The sequence below is a fragment of the Rhagoletis zephyria genome, unplaced genomic scaffold (assembly GCF_001687245.7).
Source record: "Rhagoletis zephyria isolate East Lansing unplaced genomic scaffold, Rhagoletis_zephyria_1.1 Rzeph_scaffold_00200, whole genome shotgun sequence".
Lineage (NCBI taxonomy): Eukaryota > Metazoa > Arthropoda > Insecta > Diptera > Tephritidae > Rhagoletis > Rhagoletis zephyria.
In genome coordinates, this window is record NW_016157284.1 from 106,434 (window position 1) to 113,862 (window position 7,429).

Genomic DNA, 7,429 nt, shown 5'->3' on the forward strand with positions numbered 1-7,429 from the left:
TGCGTATAAAAAATCTCAAACAACAAAAAGCGCGTCGGGATCAATTCGGGCAGTCACCAATTGCTGCTAGCACTGTTCGCTCGAGTACAGCGAAACAGGGCTCCTTACTGTTAAGCGAAGAGAATACGGCCGTAAGCATTGACATGGCCGCAAGTGATACAACACCATTGCTGGGTGCAGTCGGAGGTAGTGGAATACAGACGCAGCAGCAGATTGCATTATATGATGACTCCGATAGTTACGTGCAACAGCGGGCTGAGACTATGCAGAACATTGAATCGACTATTGTCGAGCTAGGCGGTATATTTAAACAATCACCACATATGGTTAAGGAGCAAGAGGAGACTGTGGAGCGTATCGATACAAACATACAAGATGCCGAATTAAACATAGAAGCGACGCATGGTGAAATATTGAAGTACTTCCAAACTGATGATAAAAATCTTCGCAGTACTGATATTCTTTTTCATATTCTTCGTAGTTTTCCTTATATAATAACGAATCTGTTTGTGACACGGCAAGATTTTAACAAGTTCAGATGCGCGGTCTTAAAGTTGTGGGTTTTTAAATACATAAATATATAATATCCTATTCATATACATACATATAAAAAACACTAATGTAATAATGAAATTAAGTCTTATATGCCACGTCAAACAGGATATCTTTTAGAAGCAGACACGTAGGGTTAGACACTAATTCTGCCAATAATAAAATTACTTCACTTAGTTTCACTTTTTTCAAAATTTCTATAAAAAGTAGAGATGATCCTGTGTAATAAAACGAGAACCGATTTATGTAATCATAAATATATAAAGAAAAGTTTAAAACTAAATAAAATAGAAATTGTTATTGGCATTAAGTACATGTGCTTCTTTATTAATAATTCAAATATTATGTTCAAACAAATTTAAGTGAAAGGTATGCAATTTCAAGAAAAAAGCAATTGCTTAGTTTTTATGCATACGGCCTAACATTTCGGGTAGGAAGCAGAAGGTCAGTATGTATAAATAAAAAGCTTTATCAGGGGAACGTGCTATATTTTCAAATAACAAATAAATAAAAAATACATCGTAATGAAATGTTGCCGTTTATTGCATGTGATCTGATGCCGGATTCAATTTATAGGTTCTCGTAGGTAGCTCGTTCTCGAAGTCATCAGTGGTGAAGTGTTTTACACAGATGACGCTGGTTCGGGCGTTGAAATCCGTTGGTCTCCGGCAGAACTGGATCCACTTTTCCACCAACTCAATGTCGGCCGGAAAAGTAAAAAAACTGCACCCAGATCCTTTGGCACTAACACTAGCACAATTAACCACTGCACACCTCATTTTTTTCTTTAATTTATAACTTTTTTATAAGTTTTCACAAAAAACAAAACAACGCTCAAAATCTTTCCAATTTGTAAATTTGTAAAGTTGAAATAAACTAAAATGTCACGAACCGGAAAATATAAACAAAAGTATTGTGTGACGTCAGCGAATGGGTGGATGCTGTCAAATCGACGAAGAGAGGGTTAGCGGTCCGCGAATGGCGCGACCTTTATTTTCTGGATCGTGAAAATAATTCAACTTGCAGTGAAAGAGAACAGAAGACTATGCAAGTAAAATGTTTGCTCACGTTTAGTATAAACATATATATGTACATACATACATATTATTAAGCTCTGCAATGCATTCGCCAGCAGGTGTAGCCGTTAGTTTTCCCGCTAGGTAAAATTATTTTTTAAGTTAAATTGTTTTCTCGCCTACTTAGTGGAATCATTTGGACTTGAGATTCGAAAGGGTGAGCGCGTGTACATATTTACATATAGAAGGCACAAATGTAAGTTAATTTGAATATGTACTTGTGTATATACATATGCACTATGAAATAAATTTTAATAAATATTTCAGCACAACTGTCAGCAACATTGGTTTTTATTTGGAAGGCAGTGCTCGATTTATCTGCAAAAACACGCGAATCAACACATATAGCAGCAGTTAATTTCATTAAAAGAAATTGCGTGTTAGATAAAAATGCTTCAGTTTAAGATAGACTTTATATATAAAGGAACTTTTCTATTTACAGCCACGGTTACCATCCGTCCTTTATTTTAACCCCCTGTCCTTTATAATTTTTTCAAAATAAAGGACGCCTTTTATCCTTTATTTCTTAAACTGCCCTTTAAATCAGATCTGCATTTTTCAGAGGTAAATTTTTAAACACAGAATATGAAAACTAAAAATGTCCCTTATAAAATATAATGAAAACCTTCGCCAGTTCGTTTCGCACTCCACTTATGGGTTTTTATTTAATAGGTAATCTTTTCACAATCTATAGAGCACAGGGAAAGTTGTGCCCAGGATCGTGTTGCACGCTGAATTTCCTGTTCCACTGAAAGAGAACAATAAACCCCCTGCTGCACAGTGGTTCAAAACTGGCATTTAGTGGTCGTAATTCACTGGAACCTTCATTTCTTTCACTTAATTTGATCATTTTTTTTATGAAAGCTTATAATATTTGTAAGACCAGTTAAGCCTAATCTGTAAATTTTTACTTGATTAGATTAAATTTTTTCTGTGCAAAATGCAAAGAGGTGGAAATTTTGAAGAAAATGTATTCTCCTTTTCCAGGTAATAAATGTTACATAGCAAAGACTAGTTAAAAACAAACGAAAAAATTACAACAAAAAAAATGTTTGAAATGTTATAAAAATTTTCACCGAAATAAATTATTTTTTTTTTTGGTTTTTAGTAAAAATTGGTTCAAAAATGAAGACTATGGTGAATTATGAACATTAAATTCCAATTTTGAACCATTGCTTTGGCTTCATTTTTCGGCATCGGTTAATTAAGTGGTAAATATTTTCCTAAATCATTTTGAAAGAAAAATGTCCTTTATTTTAAGTTGGTTAATATGGTCACCGTATTTAAAGCAACAAAATAAAATCTTTATAAGAGCTGTTTTCATTGTAAAGGTTAGCTCAAGCAGCAGCGGTATAGCAAATAATAAGTTATTGGTCGGAGTTTGATCACCAATTGGTTTACTTTATTGATTTCACTTTCTTTTATACCAAATTCTTACACTAACACTTACAAATTATTTACGAACTAGAATGTATACAAATATACTACTAATACCTACAAACTAACTACATAACTCTAAAATATGCTAAGTCAACATATGATTGCAATAAATATATAAATATGTCAGTCGCATTGACAAACTGACGTTGTGGATCAGTTAGTCACTGCGACTGTCTTTGGCGGTGTCTTTGACCGTCCGCACAAGTGTAACAAGATCCTCGCTATGTGCGATGGATGCAGTCTTTGCATAAACTCCCGCTGAGTTCAATGTAACTGATTTGGGTAAACTGTTGTTTGTGTACATTCCTATTTGTTTATACATTACTTATGTGCACATGACAATTAAAGTAAAAAGGGCGATGTGCTTATGCTACAGCCTTTTGCTCTTATATATAATATATAATTTGTAGTCAACTATATATATCTATTTTACTGATTCAGTGAACCGCTTGATGTTTGTTTGGGTTGACAAAATTTTAATCGTTTTAGGATCTTGTTACCATTGTTTTGTTACGTGTTTTCCTTTTGTTTTTTTTTTTGTTTGTTTGTATATTTTATGTGATATTTGATTTTGTTTTCTTTTGGCTTGTGCCGTATATAAGGTTGAGTAAATTGGAATGCTTATGTGTATTATTATTATTATTTTTTTTTTTTAAATTATTATTATGGATAAAGTGGCATGCTTATTTTTAAAGGTTTTAAATTGGTTTAAGCCTATTTTTATGAATTACGATTTCCTTTTTGTTTTTATTGCTATCTCCTATGCTATGTGGAATTAAAGTATAGTTGTTATTTTTATCAATGGTTTTAACTTTATAGTGTCCTGTATATCTATTCTCTAACTTATGGGAGGCCTCTTCTTTAACTAATACTAAATCTCCTATTTTAATTTCCTTACTATAGCTATTTTTGTCATAATTGGATTTTTGCTTTTCTTTAGCTTCTTGAATTAATTTGCTTGCTCTTTGCTGTGCTATTTGAAGTTTGTATTTTACTTCTTTGTCATACGCCTCATGGTTGTATACCGGGCTAATTTCATTTTCTTCCAAAAATTCATAATTTGGTGGTTGTTTTGCGAATATTAGTTCGAAAGGACAATAATTATGTGTTGTTGATGGCGTTGTATTGTAACAATAAGCGAAATACCTGAGGTATTCATCCCAATCGTCTTTGTCACTGGATATGTATGCACGCATATATTCGTTGAATGTCCGGTGACTGCGTTCTACAGTACCCAAAGTCTGGTGATGGTACGGTGTAGAAGTTTTATGCTCAATTTTTAACAATTTACACAGTTCTTTGAACAGGCTATTTTTGTATTCTGTGCCCATGTCTGTTAAAATTGTTTTCATTTGGCCATAAATCAGGATGAAATGCTCGAATATGGCTTTAGCGACAGTTGTTGCATGTTTGCTTGGAACTGGAATCGCTACCAAATATTTGGTTAGATCGCATATAATGGTAACTGCATATTCGTTTCCATTTATCGACTTTGGCAATGGGCCGACTGTGTCGATTTGTACAATATCAAAAGCCTTCGGAGGTGTTTCTGTTATTGTCATTGGTTCTTTGATATGTTTATTAATTTTATTTTTCTTGCAGTGGATGCAGTTCTTTACATATTTTCGTATGTCATTTTTCATATTCAGCCAGCTATATTTCTGCTTGATTTTATCTGTCATGCGATTTATTCCTGGGTGGCCACCACTAATAGGATCGTCATGATATTTGTGCAGAATTTCTTTAATTTTCCCGGGATTTGTCACACATATAACCTCTGGGGTTAGAGCGATTGTTAACTTTTTGAGAACTTTATTTCCCATTTCCATAAATTTGCCTACTGCAGTATAATTCTTTTTAAACAATTTGTCCCCTAAGGACAACTGTACTTGTACAAGTCCTAAATTGCCGGCTTCTCTTTCGAGCCTGGTAAAGAATTGTCCTAAGTCAATCTTATCCTCAACAATTAGGTTGCTTGTATCAAAATTGCTACAAATTTTCTTTCCTTTTTTGAAATATAATTTCGGAGGATTGAAAACGAGCTCGACATGTCTTTTTACTTCAAATTTATTTAGCGCTTCGTAAATTTTGGGGTTCTCTTTGTGACTTTCTTTGACTTCAGTTTTTTTATTGGTCTTTTTAGCTGCTGATCTTGTTGTTATTTTAAATATTTTGTTTGCTTCCACAGCGGCATGTTTGCTCATGTATGGATATACATATATACATTTGTATTTAGTTAACCTACAAACATACCCAGTAGAAATTCTATGCATACGACATCGCCGTTGGTGGCATGAGCTTCTTGCTGCAGTGTATACATGTGTGTGTATGAATTTACTGATTACAAATTGTTAGTAATTTTCCTCAGAGTTTGAGTAACTCCTTTCACTAAATGGCTTTTAGTAACTTTAACGAGACATTAACTTATTTTATTTTATTAATTTTAGTGCACTTTTGACAAAATTTTCTTGCTAAAAAATCTTTTGTTACACAGCTTTATTTTATTCCTTTGATTGTACATGTTAAATTAAAGCTTGTTTTTAAAAAATATTTTTTTACATTATTTTATTCTCAACTAAAATATTTTAATTTCTATAGTGTATACATATGGTTTATCTTATTTTGGAATTGAACTTTTGTTTTAGGAATATGTTACCAATTTTAATGCTAAATGGGAAGATTAAAAAGAATGTCTCTTTTTTGGCACTTTTTTTCTATTTGGCACATTTGGGCACTTTTATGAGGATAGTTGGCGGCCCTGGTCATAAATGCTCGCGAATGTACATATGTGTATGTATATGTATGCCTAACGCTTTTCTTCCACTTATGTACGTCCACTTGCATTTTTCTGTCTTTCAATAACCCAAAAACGAATAGACTTAAAAATAAAAGTTCCTGCCAAAGTGTCTTTGCGGAAGGGAAATTTAAGCAGTTGATAAATAACCCACAGCAGAAAACACAAAAAGATCGTACAGAGAGATTTGGCACGGTGAGAAACACATTTTGCTTGAGAGATTTGTGTCAGTAAGAAACGAAATAAAAAATAAGTGGAGGGGGTTATTTTCAATCTCTGGTGGAAACTATTCAAAGCACGTGATTTCCGTCATATCAATCGGGTTAGTGCCAAATTTTTGAATTTTTTTAAATATCTAAAATAGGTTTTGTAAATCGCACCGATTTCAAATCGTATGATTCGCAGAACATGGCTTTTACTGAAAATTCGATTTTAATCGATCTTTATCAACGAATTGTGTAAAAACATCGATGTTGTGAAAAGCGATTTTTTTACAGATTTAGTTATCTGATCAAAGTTGAGCAGCTCTAGCCCAGCAAAAAAAAAACGATTACAACAGAAACGAAAGTAGAAACGAGCTAGGCGATGGGAATCGCTTACCCTTTCGCTTCAAGAAGGCACTATTTTAACATGGGTATGTCATTGGCCGTAAGCTCTTACCCGCAGCATTGCCGAATGAAGGGAGAACGCATAGATAAACAGAGTCCAGAACAGCGAACAAAGAATGCCTTACAGAGAAACTAATGTAGAATGCCTAAAGAAGTACATGCTTGTTTATATTAAACTAGCTTATACCCGCGGGTTTCACCCCGCGCTTTTATACAAATAGGAAAAATAATTTAATGATGTTAGATTTTATTTCTGTGCCCGTTTCGTTATAGCTCGTTATTTTTTAAGCGAGTTAAGGTATTAAGGCCGTTTAAAGCTATGAAATTATAAAATCTTGTCTGCGCGCTAGGCATACGAAATATATCAATCCCTCTAAGCTTACCTTAAAATGTTTCCAGGTATACGACGCGTGAACGTGAAACCTTCTTGGAGGTGCCACGGCGAGTTCTAATATTTCCAACTCAAATTTAGTAACCTGGCCTTGATAAAATACCACTTCTCATTACTGTAGCTAATGCCTCAAGAGAGCTTTAGATTATAAGGTCGAACCCGGCTCCCCCTTTTCCATTTAATGAAATTAGTTCTGTCTTCCACAAACACCTCCAGGGATATGTGGCAAGAAAAAGTAAATTTGTACTGGAAGTGCCAGGCCCCTTTTTCTTATAACCCTAATCTTCTTCCATGAATTTAGAATTGATTTTACATAACCCAGTACCAAGTCCCAGTACTCCACCACGAACACCTCTAGAGATAAGCAGTATAAAACAGTAAATTTGTACGGCAGGAACCATGTCCCCTTTTCGAATAACGCAAATCCTTCTCTATGAGTGCCAAGTCCCAGTCCTCTGCAATAAACACCTCCAGAGATATGCAGCATAGAAAAATCAATTTGCATGGGAGTTGCCACTGCACCTCTTCCAATAACTCTAATTTTCTCCATGAGTATGGTATTAGTTTC

The 7,429-nt window shown here is 34.0% G+C and overlaps 1 protein-coding gene across 1 annotated transcript in view; it reads left to right on the forward strand.

Moving 5' to 3' along the window:
* Positions 1-7,429, forward strand: part of stac (C2 and C2B_Munc13-like domain-containing protein staccato) — a 251,953-nt gene that overhangs the window by 85,912 nt on the left and 158,612 nt on the right. The window lies entirely within an intron of this gene.